An 18,907-nucleotide genomic window follows, 5' to 3' on the forward strand; every position below is an offset into this window, starting at 1 on the left:
GCCAAATGGAAGGAATTTAGTGTTTAATTCCCGTAAATTAATGGCCATTTTAATCATCTTGCGAGTGAGATTTTGTGGAATGAGATCGATTGGAACGTTGCGGATTGCGGTGAATATAAACCCCAGATCGGCAGGAAAAACACTGCCGGTTCGTATATTTACATAATCACATTTTCGCTGATGAAATTTTGATTAAAGTAATCCTAAGAAGCAAGTTTATATGTAAAATAAACGACTTGCATTATGTTTTGTCCCCTACGGGAGATCCGTCCCGTTGTCGGCGTTGATGCCGTTAAAAGTCGCTTTTTATTTTACTCCAGCGATTAAATTGTCCCGAGTTTTCTTTTAATTCACAGAAGGGCAGTCGGAACAATCAAATTTATGAAGTGACGTAAATTGAACTGAAGAGGCTATTACTGAATTAGATGCTGGGAAATGCCATATAAACGTGCTTTAGGTAGTAGCCCGAGAAAATATATCTCCGACAGGCAGGAGAAACGGCATTGTAATCCCGCCCACCCCCCCTCCCCTCAAAGGCGCCAAAGTCACGCACACGGCCAGTGACAGAACTGCAGCGCCGCTGAAGGTAAGTTTTGTAACATACCTAAACATAGTACATAGAACATAGAACATAGAACATAGTACATAGAACATAGTACATAGAACATAGAACATAGAACATAGTACATAGAACATAGTATGTAGAACATAGTTGTGGAGTACACTAGAGACTGGGGATTGGAATGGTCAGGGCCAAGGGCAATGGGAGGAGGAGTGAGATTTGTGGGTGGGGTGGGCAATATCTTGGCTCAAGACCCCTGGAATATAGAAAAGTAAAGAGAACTTGTTGGGTCCACAACCCTGCACAGTTCTCATAGGAATGTGTTGAATGATAGTTACACCCCATGGTAGTTACTCACAGGTCTAGCTTTCTCTCAATGTATCAAATAGAAAGCTAGCTGTGGAATAACACCACTTGATGGGTGTCAGATGAGCTTGACATGGTGTGAGATTCCTGATCAAATTTATGAAGTGACGTAAATTGAACTGAAGAGGCTATTACTGCATTAGATGCTGGGAAATGCCATTTTTCAACTGCACAGCACTGCAAGAAATATAGCCCAGTCCATCACACAAACCAGACTCTCCACTATCAACTCCATCTATCCTTCACACTACCTCTGGAAAGCAGCCAACATAATCAAGGACCTTTTTCCCCACAGTCATTCCCTCTTCTCCCCTCTTCCATCGGGCAGAAGATACTAAAGCTTGAAACCCCGGGGACCTTGCATTCTCTCTCTGTGTAACACGATATTCTGCACAGTGGTATTTTTCTCTTTGCCCTACCTGCTATTCTAGTGTATAGCTTGATTATACTCATGTAAAGCATGTTTTGACTGGAGAGCACGTAAATGTAGCTTTTCACAGTATCTCGGTACTCATGCCAATAAAAAACCAATAGCAATATCAAATAGCATGGCACAAGCTGTCTTTCAGAGTTGATACTAATTGAAGACCTGATCTACTCTCTCTGATGGCGGAAAAAAATTCCCATGACACTATTTTGAAGAAAACTACTTAATTACCTCCTGTGACTTGGACAGTAATTATTTCCCTTTAACGAATACAAAAATAGAATATGTGGTCATTGGTGAATCTGTGGAATTCTCTGCCACAGAAGGTAGTTGAGGCCAGTTCATTGGCTATATTTAAAAGGGAGTTAGATGTGGCCCTTGTGGCTAAAGGGATCAGGGGGTATGGAGAGAAGGCAGGTGCAGGATACTGAGTTGGATGATCAGCCATGATCATATTGATTGGTGGTGCAGGCTCGAAGGGCCGAATGGCCTACTCCTGCACCTATTTTCTATGTTTCTATGTTGTTTGCGGCAGCCTGAGCTGAGCAAGTACGCAGTCACATCCCTTAAGGTCCTGTTCCACATGGCGATTTTTTTTCGGCATCTGCCGGCGTCATATCAGGGTCGCTAAAAGATTTTGAACATTTCAAAATCCAGCAGCGACCAAAAAAAATGTTGCGACACTTGAGGAAACACCGTGCGTGAATACGTCATCACGCCACTGCATGCCGCGTCACACCGCATCACACCTCGACTTTTTCGGTAACCTGATACGTCAATCAATGATGCCGGCAGTCGCCGAAAAAATCGCCAAATGGGACAGGCCCTCTACACAGCAACAGTGTCCACCCGACAAAAGTACATCATTAGATGTAAACGTCTAACAAGATGTTTTAAAGAGCTCTCCTGTGACCCACTGCCCCTGAGGACAACTTTTCTTTCCACTCTTTCTGCAAAAATATGAGATATAAGCTTCAATGTTATGTCATAACACCTTTCCTTTCAAATCCAGTGGAACATAAAGCATAGAACTGTACAACATAAAAAAACAGATCCTTGGCCCCACAATGTCCGTGCCAAATATAGTGCCAAAACTGACTCGAACCTGCCTGCACATAAACCATATCCATCCATTCTCTGCATATCCATGTGCCTACCTAACATTGCTTAAATGCACAATCCAATCTGCCTCCACCACTACCTCCAGCAGTCGTTCCTGGCACCCACCACTCTCTGTGTGGAAATACTTGCCCGACACATCTCCTTTAAACTTTGCCCCTTTCACCTTAAAGCTTTGTCCTCTTGATATTCGTTAATTCCAGCCTGGATAAAAGGTTCTGACTGTCTACCCTATCTATGCTCTCATAATTTCATACACGTCTTTCAGGTCTCCTCACAACTGCCAGCATTCCAGAGAAAACAATCAAAGTCTGTATGACCTCAACCTGTAGCTAATACCGGGCTAAACCCAGCATTATCTGGTACATCAAAGTCAATTCAATTCAACTTTAATGTCATCGCACAAATACAAGTATGAGTACAACGAAATGCAGTTTTGCGTCAGTCCGTAGTAGTTGTACATAAGGAAAAAAAAAAACAATAGAAAGAGAGAAGATACAGAATAATCAAGAAATACAGAATAATTAAACAATGGGGACGGAGGGACCAGAGAAATCTATCGGCGGGACTCCGAGTTCAGCAATGTGATTGTGTTGTTGTAGAAGCTGTTCCTCATCCTACTAGTACGTGACCTGAGGCTCCTGTACCGCCTCCCTGATGGTAGGAGGGAAAACAGTCCATGGTTGGGGTGGGAGGGGTTTTTAATGATCTTCCCAGCCCGTCTCAGACACCGTTTTCGGTGGAGGGCATCCATGGCAGGGAGCGGGGCACCAATGATGTACTGCGCGGTTTTCACCACCTGTTGTAGTGCCTTCCTGTCCGCAGCAGTGCAGCTGCTGTACCATACCGTGAAGCAGGTGGTCAGGATACTCTCTATGGTACAGCGGTAAAAGTTGGTCAGGATCCGGGGGGACAGGTGAGCTTTCTTGAGCCTCCTCAGGAAGTAAAGGCGCTGCTGTGCCTTTTTGATCAGCTTGGAGGTGTTGAGGGACCAGGACAAATCCTCCGAGATATGTACTCCGAGGAATTTATAGCTGGAGACGCGCTCCACCTCAGTCCCGTTTATATGGATGGCGGTATGACTGCCTCCTCTGGTCTGCCTGAAGTCAACAATAATCTCCTTCGTCTTTTTGGAGTTGAGGACGAGGTTATTGTTGGCACACCAGGCTGTCAGGTGCTGGATCTCCTCCCTGTAGGCTGACTCATCGTTGTCACTGATCAGTCCTACTACCGTGGTATCGTCAGCAAACTTAATAATGGCGTTGGATCCGTACTTTGGGATGCAGTCATGGGTGAAGAGGGAGTAGAGGAGAGGGCTGAGCACACAGCCCTGTGGCACTCTGTGTTCAGTGTTATAGTGGAGGAGGTGAGGTTATTGACCCTAACAGACTGTGGTCTGTTAGTGAGGAAGTCCAGTGTCCAATTGCAGAGGGAGGTGGAGATGCCAAGTCCACTGAGTTTGGTGATCAAGCTGGCGGGGATGACGGTGTTAAAGGCAGAGCTGAAGTCAATGAACAGCAACCTGATGTAGGAGTTGTTGTAGTCCAGGTGGGTCAGGGCAGAGTGTAGGGCCGCCGATATGGCGTCCTCTGTAGACCTGTTGGTCTCCACATCCTGCCTGTAATGGGGTGATCAGAACTGCATGCATACAGTCGTCAGTCTTTTTTTTCTTCTTTGTCTTATTGTTAATGTTAGATGTATGTTATAGTCTATTTTTAGTTGTGCATTATGTGGGGGGTGGGGGGAACTTTTTTAAATCTCTTTCTTCAACGGAGATGCAAACTTTTGTTCCTGTCGTATCTCCGTTCACGCTGCGGCCTAACATCGAGGAGCTGGCAGCTTCCAACTTGAATCGACGTTGAGGGCTCCGGTCGCAGAGCCTGGCTGACTTTAGAGGCTGTGGTGGCGCTGCGGCTGTGACACGACTTCGGAGGCTTCGGCCACGGGCCCTGTGGACTATGGCATTGGGAGCTCGCAGATCCATGGTTGGTGACCGATTTTCGGGAGCTCCAGCAACAGCAGCTTCGTCCACCCAGAATCGTAAGGCTTGAATCGGTCCGTTCGCAGAGCCTTTCATCGCTCAGCGCAGCTTAAAATCGACCGCGTGATCTTTCATCGCCCGGAGGAGGTTCAATATCGGGAGCCTCGGTCGCCTCAACTTTTTTTACCTTCCATCACAGTGAGATGGTGTATGAAGGAGAGTCATTGTGATGGATGTTTGTGTTAAATTGTGTTTAATTGTGCGTTTTGTTGCTTTCTCACTGTTCTGACTGCATGGCAACAACATTTTGTTCAAACTTGTTTTTGAATGACAAATAAAGAAATTTAATTCAATTCAATTCAATTTCAATTCAATTCAATTCAATTCAATTCAATTCAATTCAATTCAATTCAATTCCATATAACCATATAATAACCATATAACAATTACAGCACGGAAACAGGCCATCTCGGCCCTACAAGTCCATGCCGAACAAATTTTTGAATGACAAATAAAGAAATTCAATTCAATTCAATTCAATTCAATTCAATTCAAATCTGGACCAAAGTTCTATCAAGCTACATATCAATACATCATGCTTGCTTTCATGGGAATGGTATTGAGTACAACAGTTGGGACATCGTGGTGTACAAGTCATTGTTGAAACCAGATCTGGAGTTCTGAACAGTACTGGTCACCCAGGAAGGATGTCTTCAAGTCGGAAAGGGTGCAGAAGAGATTCACCAGATGTCACCTGTGCTTGTGGGCCTGAGTTATAGGGAAAGGTTAGATAGCCTGGGACTCCTTGAAGCATAGGAGGCTGAGGGTTAACCTTCAGTGTACAAGATCTTGAGTATGGATAAAGTGAAAACTCACAGGATATTTCCTAGGATGGAGAATTCTAAAACTCTATAGGACATAGATTTAAGGAGATTTATGAGTGATCTCGGGGACAACCTTTTCACTCAGAGGGTGGGCTGTCAGTGGAAGCTATAGAATCAGATACAATTACAACTTTTCAAATTTATTTTGGACAAATATGACTCGCTATTCCAAATATGTACCTCTGTAAAGCTCCAGCAACTATCAGGCTCAGCTCACTAACCTCAGCAACTATGATCTTCTAAAGACCGTGTCTTTGGTCGCACTACGGACTTTGGTTTTGCAGCATTATGGTTACCTAGTATTACTGTTATATATTTATTGCATTTTTGATTATTATTTGTGATCTGGATGTTATTGTATTCCGTGCCTGTTAAGCTGCGGCAAGTAAGAATTTCACTTTTTCAATGTAGGTACATATGGCAATTAAATACTCATGAATCTTAACTCTTGCAAATGGGACAGATTACGAGAATGCAGTCAAAGCATCGGGAGAACTCTGTGTTCAATTTTGGTGTCAACTGTCCATTTGAACGGGTAGACAAGGTCTCAGTTTAATGTCTCATCTGAATGAAGGCACCTTCGAAAGAAAAGGACTCTTTGGGCAATGTTCTAAACTATTGACTGTTCATTGTATATTGATTGATATCTCATTATATTTTATTCATATATATTTTATTCATATATAGGATGTAGGCTTCAGGATTCTATCTGTGATTCGACAACGTAAAACAATTCTGAGACAGAACTGCTTAAAAGTTTAATCAAGGTAGGGTGAGAGATGGAACTGTAACAGAGTTTGAAGTCATAGAGTCACGGAGCTGTGTAGCACATAATTGGGCCCTGCAGCCCTCCTTGTCCATGCCTACCAAGTAACCATACAGGGTTAGTCCCATTTGCCTCTATTTAGCCCATCTCCCTCTAAACCCTTCCTATCCATATATCTGTCCAAATGTCTTTTAAAAATCATAATTGTATCCACTTCTTTCACTTCCTCTGGCAGCTTATTCCAGATATGGTCTAGCCTCTGAGAGAAAAAGTTGCCCCTGTGCTTCCTCTTAAATATCTCTCCTCTCACCTTAAGCCTATGCCTTCTAGTCTTAGAATCCTCTACCCTGGGAAAAAGACTGTGAGTGTTCGCTTTATCCACGCCACTCACGATCTTATACACCTCCCGGGATGCAGGAAGAAAGAAAGGGATTCTGTTCTTTTCCCTCTCTCTGGAAAGGATTAGACTCTAACTATTGAATGCTCTCTCTCTCTCTCTCTCTCTCTCTCTGTCTGTCTCCGCTGTACAACAACAGCAGTATTGCTACATTAACATAAACAACACAGGAAATCAGTCATTCACAGTTGCCATGGCAGCACCAGGGAAATCCATTTTATTACAGCCCACTGCGCCCCTCACACAAACACTGCACAGCCGAGAGGAGGATTGTTGAAGTGAGATTGGGTGTAGACAGGCACCAATGTACAATAGGTCTGGTTTTGCACATGGACTGCCTTTCCTGGGGTTGCTGGTCAGATCGCCTTAATTAGGAGACAACCCCTTCACAACAACAGCTAACAGGAGGTGTAGATAGTCATCTGGGGTGGGTTTGTTGGTGGGCAGGAAGGGCGCAGATCCTCAGAATGTTTCCAACATGCTGCATGCTTAGCTTAAGACCAAATTTTGTTGGTTACTTCACGAGAAGCTCAGAAGTCAGCCAGTGAATTCCCCATTGAGTGCTGTAGGGTCTCTGTCGAGGAACACTGAGAGGTCGAGGGGGAGGAGAGTGGCCAAGGCACACGGGGAGAGGGGCTGAATGAGGGAGAGAGCAGAGGGGGAAGTTACAACAGGCAGAAAGAGGAGGAAGTGAGAGATCTGCTGCTTCCTGTAGGCTGTGATGACTGAAGACAAAGCTGGGTGTGGACTGGTCTCCCAGGGTTGCTGGCTGTACAACTGCTGAGCTTGGATTCTCCCCCACAGTCCACCTATTTGACGAAAAGGAGACTGAATATCTTCAGTTCATCGTGAAAGGTAAATTTACCTTTTCCTTCACTGCTTTTAATGTTATACTGCAAAAAAAATCATTGATTGATCTAATTTTTTTTTAATGCACACTTGGCTTGTTAGATGAAATGACAAGATGTGTGCCTGTCATTCACAGTCCTGATATTATCAACATCTGTTGGGAATTATATCTGTGATAAATGTTCGTGAAACCCAGTGCCTTTAATCGGAAATCGTGTGGATAACACAATGTGTAGACTGGTTCGTTTTTCTCACTGAGGGTTGAATGATTTCACTGTAATTCATTTAGTCAGGTGGAGAATTTGAAACACATCATTTCATAATGCTTTTAAAATCTTGTGCTAAAGATCCCAGGCACAAACTATATTATTCTGTCAGCTACATACACCAGGGAGAAGGCTGCCGAATCTTTCTGTAAAAATATTTTTCATGGTCAAGTTCGCATTGATTATTATAAAACAATTCTCTAAACTAACAGTCAAAATACCCGAACAATAGAGGGTTGCATAGAATAAAATTGCATGTGCAATACTGAAATGACTTTTGAAAGCTGTTGAGACCACATTTCTGTTGAGAATGGCTGTATAGACCAGTGCTTTTTCATGATAGCAGAAAATATGCATGAGTGCGTCAGTCAGAAAGAAAAAAAGATAAGGATTTACTGCCCATTAATAGCATTTAATTAGGAACTATACATGCTATTTTTGCATACCGTTAAATCACATGACTTATTTACATTGTCGTTCCACCATTTTATTGAAGAAAATGTAGCTACTTCAAAATTCTTCTTAACTCAAATTGAATCGTGACTGCATTTTGTGTTGGCACCTTTTTAAATTCTAAAAGCATACGCCCTGTGATATGTTAGCAGTTCTGAGGAACAAATAGTTTTGAAATGAAATATTGATCAATAAGCCAGTTCTGATTACTTGACTGGATTTGCACATCTAAAGTGCCCAATGAGGTGAATGCAATTTTTAAACATTGAATGGCAAATTCCGTTGAACTGATGTTAAGAGCGTTACCCAAATAATTGAATGAATTAACAGGAAGTATTGCAAACCAGCTAATTAATGAAGACTTCTGTTTTTAAATGGCTAATTGGCTTTTATCGTTTTAATCAATCCATTCCATTTTCAAGTTTAATGTGCACCAGGGAATGTAACTGTTGCGCAAAGGGGAATCTTTTGGGAAATTATACACGGAAAAGACTCTGAGAGATAACAACCCATAGGAATTCATGTTGGGTCCTCCCAATCGGGTACAGAAATGGAACTGAAACTCCATAGTCGAATTTCAGGCTTACTCCAATCCGTTAGATGAAGAGGTTACTGAAATTCACAGGCAGCTGACTTCAATAACATTGCAACTAGTCAGTTTAGTTTTGCCTACTGTCAGTTGTTACTTTCCTGATGATAGCTGGATTGGATTACCAAATCACCAACATGAGGCATTGATTTAATCCTACACGTCATTGACTGAATTGTGAGTCCAATAATCGAGCTGAAGAGCTTCTTTCATTGCCACAAGAAGGCTAGGCTTGTTGTGGATATCCATCCGTGAATGCCTTCTCATCGTGCCACAATGGGTCATATTCTGCAGATAAATAAATGAGCCCCAAGTGTTTGCATTGAATCATAAACACCCACAATAGTCAATTTATACAAGTTCTAATGTTGCCTTTACACTGGATGAGGAGGGACCAACACACCACGGCACTGTGGAGACTGGCACCACCATATCTCATTGTTATCGTCATTACCAGCTACAATGTAGTGATTGTGTAGAGTCAATAGTCATAGGCATCCAGGGTCAAGGTGGGCATAACAGCATGTGACAGTTTTGGACAAATCAAATCTACTTTAGTTCAGGGCACAAAGTGCTGGGGTAACTTAGTTTAGAGAGACAGCATGCAATCCCACTTTCACAGGCACTCCCTACATACCAAGGGCAATGCACAAAGGCTACTTAATCTACAAACCCGCATGTCTTTGGGATGTGGGATGAAACCGGAGTAACCTGAGGAAACCCACGTAGTCACAGGGAGAACGTGCAAGCTCCACAAAGAGAGCAGCTGAGGTCTGGGGTCTCTTGCACTGTGAGGCAGCAGCTCTACCAGTGCCTCCCTCAACCCTGTATGTAAAACAAATATGTGTAAAATACAGGAGTCAAAATTAGCTTTCATACATGAATTAAGATATTACTCTGATATAACTAGACATGTTACAATGTTACTCCTGTAATAGTTGCTGGCTAACTAGGAGCAATATTTCAGAACATTAGGCTGACATAATTTTAAGGTCTTACCTACAGGAATAATCAGAAATTCATTGCAAGAAACTGCCTGTTCAGTGCCTGATAAAAATATGATATTTAATGATTTTATCAACACACAAGAAAATGATTTAGGCAGCAGAGAAAAAAGTGAAAATGTTCTTTTGGTCATAGGTTTGTTCCATTTGAATCTTGTTCAGGTCAAAAATGTCTCCATTGGTGGTTTTTCTTCGACTGCAGATCAACTCTGGAAAAATCTTTATTTTGGGGGCTAAATGTGAGGATTTAATGTTGGACTTTGGGAAGAGAGTGGGATTGTGATGACAGGGGCAGTGATTAAGCAATTGTGAAGATCAGATGAAGTAAATTGATGGCTTTGTGGAGAGACACCCACTCTTCCTGGTTCCACAAGCTGTACAATCAACGTGTAGGAAGAAACTGCAGATGCTGGTTTACACCGAAGATAGACACAAAATGCGGGAGTAACTCAGTGGGTTATGCAGAATCTTTGGAGAGGTGGAATGGGTGACGTTTTGGGTCGGGCCCTTCTTCAGACTGAGAGTCAGGGGAGAGGGAGTCTAGAGATATGGAAGGATAAGGTGTGAAAATGACAGAACAAAGCAGTGGATCATCTGAAACAAATCATCATCTGCTTTGATCTGTCATTTTCACATCATACCCATCCATATCTCTAGACACTCTCCCTTGACCCTCAGTCTAAAGAAGGGTCTCGACCCAAAACGTCACCCATTCCTTCTCTCCAGAGATGCTGCCTGTCCCGCTGAGTTTGTCATTTTGTGTCTATCTTAGAAATACAATCAAGTTTCATCCATCCAGACATTTGCTTTCACTTCTACATACTCCTACATACATGACAGTTTAGAACAGTTTAGAGTTGTCCATGTTGTTATGCCCAAATTGTTCCTGAATGTCTTGATTCTACACAATCTTGGCTTCCAGGCATCAGAAATAAAACATCCATTTACAATAATTTCTCCCTCTCAGCTTCCACATCCCAACTTCCTGACCATAGTTGTGCTGAGTTCTCAATTATCAGCAGTCTTTAAATAATTGCAGCCACTGTGGGGGAGTTTCAGTTCATGTTTTCAGATTCAAGATCTCCTGTTTTGTCAGGGCAATAGAGGATGTTAATGGTATTATGATTGGGTAACTTGAATTAAATGTTCTCAGTTTAAGCAAAGCACGATTACTGAGTTTTTTAGAGGCGTTATTTCAGGAGCAGCTGATGTTGAAAATATTTGAGTTATTACTGTCACTAATGAAGCAATAGTTTAGTTTAGTTTAGTAATAGAGCGCAGAAACAGGCCCTTCGGCCCACCAAGTCCACATTGACCAGCGACCGCACCTTAACACTATCCTACATACACTAGGAATAATTTACATGTATACCTACAAACCTGTTCGGCTTTGGAGGGTAGGAGGAAACCGAAGCACTCAGAGAAAACCCACGCGGCCACGGGGAGAACGTACAAGCTCCGTACAGACAGCGTCCGTAGTCGGAATCGAACCCAGGTCTCTGGCGTTCTAAGCGCTGTAAGGCAGCAACTCTACTGCTGCACCATCGTGAGATATGTTACAACGGTAGAAATCCTGCAAAAGTTGCTGACTAACTTGGAGCAATGTTTCAGAACATTAGGCTGAAATTACTTTAAGGTCTTGCACAGGAATAATCTGAAATTAATTACAATAAAAGTGCCTGGTGCAGTGCCTGATAAAAATATGATATTTAATTAATCTATCAATGCACAAGAAAATGAATCTGGCAGCAGAGCAAAAAGTGAAAAAGTTTGACTGGTTTTAGATATGTTACTCCACTTGAATCTTGTGGAATTGAATGAGTAGAATGATGTTCACATTTTAGTGGAATTTTAAAACGTGCATAGAAATAAACAAATGATGACCTCCAGGTATTTTGTATTTTAGACATATAATGCGGTTTGTAAATGATACTACTGGGAGCTAGAAAGTTCCACTATGTGGACATAGTTTCATAGTTTATCGACCAGTATTGTCGAGATCCACTCAGCATTCAGTAGGCTGCTTGCACGTTAAACTGCACCTCAGACAATTAGAAGCCAGAAAGCTGGATGCAGAAAAGTTCTGAGCTGGACAGTATCCCTAGATGATCAGGCTTAGGTGTAAGGTGAGAAGGGAAAGATTTAATAGGAGGGAGGGAGTAATGTTTTTCACATAGAGGACAGTTGGCATATGGAACAAGTAGCCAGAGGAGATAGTTGAGACAGGTACAATAATAACGTTTGAAAGGCATTTGGACAGGTAGATGGGAAAGGTTCAGAGGGACACAAAAATGCTGGAGAAACTCAGCGGGTGCAGCAGCATCTATGGAGCGAAGGAAATAGGTCCTATTTCCTTCGCTCCATAGATGTTGCTGCACCCGCTGAGTTTCTCCAGCATTTTTGTGTACCTTTGATTTTCCAGCATCTGTAGTTCCTTCTTGAACACACGGTTCAGAGTGATATGGTCTCGATGAGTTGGGCTGAAGGGTTGTTTCTTTTTGTATGACTTTCAATAATGAGGCTGGTATTGTAGTAATCAGGAACAAGGTGCAACATGAATGTTGTTCTAATAAGTCATTACTGACTGCTGAGTTGGAAATGAAGATTAATTATTACTGATTTAGTGTCAACCAACTAGTTGAAATACTGTTTCTAACAACATACCCTATTCTGCATGGGGATTATGTAAAATAATATGTGTGTTATGATTGTGTTTATAATTTGTTTGGTTGTTTTGTTGTTCCGCGAGCATTGCCACTTTCATTTCACTGCACATCTCGTATGTGTATGTGACAAATAAACTTGACTTGACTTGACTTGACTTTGTGTGGGGTGGAGTTCAGACACTGCGCTTGTACAATAAGTGATACCAGTTCAGCTGCACATTTTTCACAATTTACATTTACATTTTATTCAGTGCTCAATCCTATTATTGTTGTTGTACATGTGGGCACATCAGCATATGCCCCAATCAAAGCTGGCCATGATCAATACTTACAAACAGTTACATGTGTGTTTCAAATATGCCAGATATACGGATGTAGATACAAGGAACTGCAGATGCTGGTTTACCAATAACCACACCAAGTGCTGGAGTAACTCAGCAGATCAGGCAGCATCTCGAGAGAACATGGATAGACGACATTTCAGGTTTGAAGAAGGGTCCCGACTCGAAACATTGTCTGCCCATGTTCTCCAGCGGTGCTGCCTGACCCATTGTGTTACTGCAGCACTTTGTATTTTTTAATACCCGGATGTAACCCCTTTCCTCCACTACATTGTTCCATTGGAAACGTGTTGTACAACTGGAAAGCTTCTAAATTCAATAAATGATTTAGGCAAGTACTTAAAGATGATTCCTCTTTCATTGGATAACGGTGCTAATAAACGTATTGTGTCTGCCTGAATGAACTGTGTGAAGGTGGTGATGGCGAAGTGTTTAGCTCATGGTGGTTGAACAGAGGAGTGACTTCATTCAAGCTCTGGCTGAAGGTTGTTCTCACGCAGGCTACAAGAAGGTACACAAGAACTCTTGCAGTGACAGGCCTTTTGATTTTCTTTCCCTCCCTACTGGGGACTGCGAATCCCAGTATGTGTGGAAGAGATCATAAGCTTGCCTTCCGTGTCACCAGCTCAGCAGCAACATTTTTTTAACATCTTGATTTCTAGGAGGAATATGTTTGCATAAGAATAAATTTTAGCTTTCAATAAAGTTCCAGCTGCCAGTGAGAAATATTGAGAAGCAAATCCTCCCTCCAGCTGACAGGTGCCATGACTAAGCAGCATACATCCTCTATTGAAAACCTGGTGACTGCAAGTGCAGGTATACCATCGGTTGACAATATACCATCCTCTCCCATCCTCAGCTTCACGTGGGGAGAAGTAGGGATCATGCCAGGATTAGTTAGACCCCCCTCAGTTATTGTCACTCTTTATAAAATTGGAATTGAATAAGAGCAGACAAATGTTAGAGGCAGTATTTTTCTCTGACCCCAAGAATGATAATTTCAATTGTGTTATTTGGTTTATTGTTAAATGTAATTTTCCACGTAATAACAAGGCAATAGAAGCTTTCAACAATGATCACATTGATTGTGGTTTAGAACTCTGAAGAAGGGTCCCGAAATGAAACGTTGTCTGTCCATTCCCTCCACAGATGCTGCCTGAGTATCTGTAGAACTTTGTGCTTTGCTCAAGATTTCAGCAATTGCAATCTCTTGTATCATGTGTTGGGGTTACTTAAGCCCATTTTGGATGAACTGTGAACTATTATTTGGAATTGTTATACTGTGGAGAATGGTCACTGGTTGGTTGTGGAGAGTCAAGAGCGTTTTCTGCCAGGCAATGCCGATAATGTAACAACGAAACTTGTTGCAGCTTATCAGGCCTATAAATGCAATAACACAGATAATTATTCAATAACCAATAATACAACATTTTTTTATAATGGTAATTCTGGATAACCATAATAGTCATAGAACCAAAGACACGGTCAATAGAAAATTATAGTCGCTGAGGTTACGGTGCAGTTTTTAAGAGCCTGATCACTGATGGGAAGAAGCTGTTCTTGAATCTTAAGGTCATGATTTTTAGGCTCCTGTACCACCTTCCCGCTGATAGTAGTGAGAAAGTGCCCTGGGTGGTGTGGGTCTTTGATGATATTGGCTGCCTTTTTGAGGCAGTGCCTCCTGTAGACCACTTTGATGGTGGGGAGGTCAGTACCTGTGATAATGTTTATCACTAGAATGAAAGCACTGTGACTCCCAAGATATCTTTCACTTTTCATTTCATCTTGCGATAGATACACCTCTTTTTGGAAACAATTTGATTTTTTTAATTGAATGAAATAATTCTGAAATGTTCCCAAAAAACTATTTAGTTATTTGTTTCAGTGCCCTGTGTCGCTATGTGTTTCAGTCTTGGTCCAATTGTAAATGTTGCAACAGGAAATCACAAAATTCACTAAAAATAAGAAATCCAGAACATTTCCTTTGCCATCAGCCCACTGTTATTTACACCAGGACCCAGGCACAAATCACACATCATTTATGATAGATTTAAAGATTGAAACATCAGTCTCTGGAATATAATAGGCTTACAATAGTTTCCTTTAATGTGAAAAGGATGTTATTATTACACAAATGGAATGCTGTTCCATTTTGCTGGCCATCTTCTGTGGCTTATTAAATGTCTGAATGCTTTTCCTTGACAAATGAAGATCATAGTTGATGAGGCCCAGCACATAGATGCAACCATTAACAAAGCTCATCAATGCTTCTACTTCCTTAGACGATTGAGGAGATTTGGTATGATGACAAATACTCAATCAAACTTCTACAGGTATACAACAGGGAGCAGCATACTGACCAGTTGCATCACATCCTGGCTCTACATTGTCACTGCCCAGGAATGAAGGAGACGACAGAGAGTGGTGGACATTACCTTGTCCATCACAGGTACTGACCTCCCCACCATTGAAGGGGTCTACTCGACACGCTGCCTCAAAAATGCAGCTAATATCATCAAAGACCCACACACCCTGGCCATGCTCTCATCTCACTACTATCCTTGGGAAGAAGGTAGAGGAAAAAGCCTGTAAACCATGACCTCCAGGTTCAAGAACAGCTTCTTCCCAGCAGCCATCAGCCCCTTGAACACTGCACAACACTAGCCTTATCAACTATGATCGTCTATGGGCTGACGTTAGTTGCACTATGGTCTTCAGATTTGCAGTATCATGGTTACCTAGTATTACAGTTAATAATTATTGCGTTCTTGATTATTATATGTTTATCTGGATGTTATTGCATTAACAGGCCTGTTAAGCTGTAGCAAGTAAGACCGTCATTATTCTGGTGTCAATACATATGACAAGTGAATCTCCACTGTACAAGTGCAGCTCCACAATAATTGCAACACCTATTGTCCTTGCATTGAGCTGAACAGATAACCACTCAACCTACAAGCAGCAGAATTCAGCACTTTTATGTTTTTGGATTAGGTTATATCCACTTACACAGGAAAATATTGAATCCTTTTTACAGTCGCGCCTCAATGAAAAGCCTGAAGTGAGGCTGGAAAATCTAAAATTCCACACGGACCCTTTTTAATTGCAGATATTCTGTTTTTTATGGAAAGTGTTTACATCCAAATGAAGAAACCATTTCTCCACAGACTCGAAACATTAATGATACATGTTCTGCAGAGATGCTGCCTGACCCAATGAGTTACTCCATCACTTTGTGTCTTTATTTATAAACCAGCATCCGTAGTTGCTGGTAGACAAAAATGCTGGAGAAACTCAGCGGGTGAGGCAGCATCTATGGAGCGAAGGAAATAGACAACGTCTCGGGCCAAAACCCTTCTTCAGACCTTGTGTCTCCCCTGACCAATACTTATGTTGACTGATACTGATCAAAAAACCATTATCTTCACAATTATACACCGCCCCAACCCTATTATAATTTAACACAGTCAATAGGAAAAGCAAGCAGCAACCTTCTATGTATATAATTGAGTATGATTATTGTTTAATTAGTACTTAATTATCTAATCATAGCATGTAATGGAGGAATGGGGAATTAATTCAAGCAATCAGTACCCCAGTGAATATTCTTCACAGGTGTTTGTCTCATCTCATTTCCAACAACTAAAAACAATCCTCACACAATTCCCTAAGGTTGCCATCAGCAGTTGGTGAGATTTCAGACTCAAGCAGTTTTAGCAATCTGTTATGGCAAAGTTCAATGATGGCATTACTTGTTAAAAGGTAAGAAGCTGGGCGTTTTCATTAGATGATGGTTATGTTTGTGCTCGTGTTTTACACCCAATCTGCTCCTTTTTCAAACAACAACACTTTTAGATTTCAGCTTCCTTTTCCTGTCATGTCATTAAAAAAAAAAAGCCACACAGATAAACTCAGTTCCCAGACATTGGATGTAGCCTGCACCAAGAGAGGATTGGTATGTGCCGATCACCAAACAGCACAAGCTCAAATGAAAGGCTATTTCATTGAAATTAAAATATTTTTTATCTACCTTTCGGCAGAAAATCATGAGTGTGTAAAATCATGAGAGGAGTAGGTTGGGTAGATACACAGAGTCTCTTGCCCAGAGTATGTGAATCGTGGATCTGACATGGGTTTAAGGTGAAGGGGAAAAGATTTATTAGGAATCAGACAGGTAACTTTTTCACACACAAAGGGTGGTGGGTGTATGGAACAAGCTGCCAGAGAGGTAGTTCAGGCTGGGATTATCCCAATGTTTAAGAAAGAGGTAGACCGGTACATGGATAGGACAGGTTTGGAGGGATATGGGCTAAACTCATGCAGGTGGGACTAGTGTGGCTGGAACCTGTTGGCTGGTGTGGGCATGTTTGGCCCATCAAGTCTTCACTGGCTATCAGAGCATTTCTAATTAGCCCAAAGCCCACCCTTTCTCACATGTCCATTAATTCTACTGCTATTCTCCTGCCATCCACCTGCACGGGGCAATTTCCATAGGCCCAAAAACCTTTTAATCTGTCATCTTTAGGTTGCAAAGAGCGAAAACCATATGGCCACAAGGAGAATGTGCAATCTCCACACCGACAAATCTGGTGGTCAGGATTGAACTCAGATCACTGGAGTTCTGCGTTAAATTGTATCTCTGTGTTTAGATTTAAGATGGAGTTGTAGAGTCGTACTACATGGTAACAGGACCTTTGGCCCAACTCATCCATGCTGACCAGGATGCCTATCTAAGCTCATCCCATTTACCTGCATTTAGCCCTTATCCCTCTAAACCTTTCTTATCTGTGTACCTGTCCAAATTTATTTTAAATTGTATCTGCCTGAACCACTTCCTCTGGCAGCTCAATCCATATATCCACCTCCCTCTGAGTGAAAATGTTGCGTCAAGTTCCCATTAAATCTTTCCCCTCTCACCTTAAACCTATGCCCTCTAGTTATTGTTTCCACTAAACGACTGTGTATTGATCCTATCTATTCCCCTCATTATTTGATAAGCTTTATAACCTCAGCCCGCAGCCCCCTACACACCAAGAAATGAAGACCTAGCCTACCCAACCTCTGCCTATTGCTCATCTCTTGAGCGCTGGCAACATCCCTGTAAATGATTTTGCACAAGTTAGTTTGCAATTACAATATTTTTTTGATAATTTAGAAATCATCAAGAGATTTGACAGTGGCATGGCTGATAGGGCTGCTGCCTCACAATGCCAGAGTCCCGGATTCGACTGACCTCGGGAGCTGTCTGTGTGGATTTGCACGTTCTCTCTGTGAGCACGTGGGTTTCTTTTGGGTGCAACATTTTTCTTCTACATCCTGAATTTGTGTGGGATTGTAAGTTAATTGGCCTCTGTAAACTGCTGCAAAGATGTAGGGAGGGGGTGCAAAAATGCCACAAAATAACAGAGAACTTTGTGTGTGTGTGTGTGTGTGTGTGAATGATGGTCGGCGTAGACTCTTTTTGCTGAGGGGTCTGTTTCCATAAGCTATGTTATGGTTCAATTCATCTCTATCCCATTGAGGACATTGAACCATGTCCAAGGAACCGATGCACTGCAATGTGTTACATTGGTGAGAATTATATTCTGCATCTTCTGCTGTTTATTGTACTTTTGTTTGAGCTGAATGTATCTATGTACAGTATATCTGATCTATTTGGGTAGCATGCAAAATAAAGCTTTTCACTGTACCTCAGTATGTGTGACAAAAATAAACCTAAATATCAACCTAAATCTAAATCATGCTGTATCTCTAGAGTTAACTAAACTCTGGATGCAATATTTCAGGCTGAAAATGGACATTCTGTGAGGCCATACGTTACACAGCATTACTGAAACTGGTTACTAATGGTGCCATCTAAGACCTGCATTATTCACTCACCATTAAATGAAAAACAAACTCTGCAGCATGTTGGCAATGAGACACCGGTGAAAGGGTTCTCACTGGATACATTTTTCTGAGCTCCTTACTGTGCATGTGGGTACCCAGCCACAGCAGATTGATGCTTTCCACTATCGTCCCTTTTTTTCTGGTGTTTATCGGGTAGTTTTTTGTGCTGCTGCAATGTGGCTGTCATAAAGAATGTTCTTTATGGGGTGACTCACTTCCCAGAAACCCAGCAACTGTGAATTCTGCACTGAAAAAAAAGCACCTAAAATCTTTGCAAATGATTCACTTCAAATTCATCTTTATGATTTTATTTAGGGGGTTTCTCCCACATTCCCACTGTTTTTGGTG

General features: G+C 41.8%; 1 protein-coding gene across 1 annotated transcript in view; it reads left to right on the plus strand.

Moving 5' to 3' along the window:
• The first annotated feature begins 6,758 nt into the window (after positions 1-6,758).
• LOC129700157 (guanine nucleotide-binding protein G(I)/G(S)/G(O) subunit gamma-2) overlaps positions 6,759-18,907 on the plus strand; it is a 53,286-nt gene continuing 41,137 nt past the window's right edge. Inside the window, exon 1 of the mRNA XM_055640400.1 lies at positions 6,759-7,357. The gene's annotated coding sequence lies outside the window, so the exon portion shown is untranslated. The remainder of the gene's footprint in view (positions 7,358-18,907) is intronic.

The sequence above is a fragment of the Leucoraja erinacea genome, chromosome 9 (assembly GCF_028641065.1).
Source record: "Leucoraja erinacea ecotype New England chromosome 9, Leri_hhj_1, whole genome shotgun sequence".
Lineage (NCBI taxonomy): Eukaryota > Metazoa > Chordata > Chondrichthyes > Rajiformes > Rajidae > Leucoraja > Leucoraja erinaceus.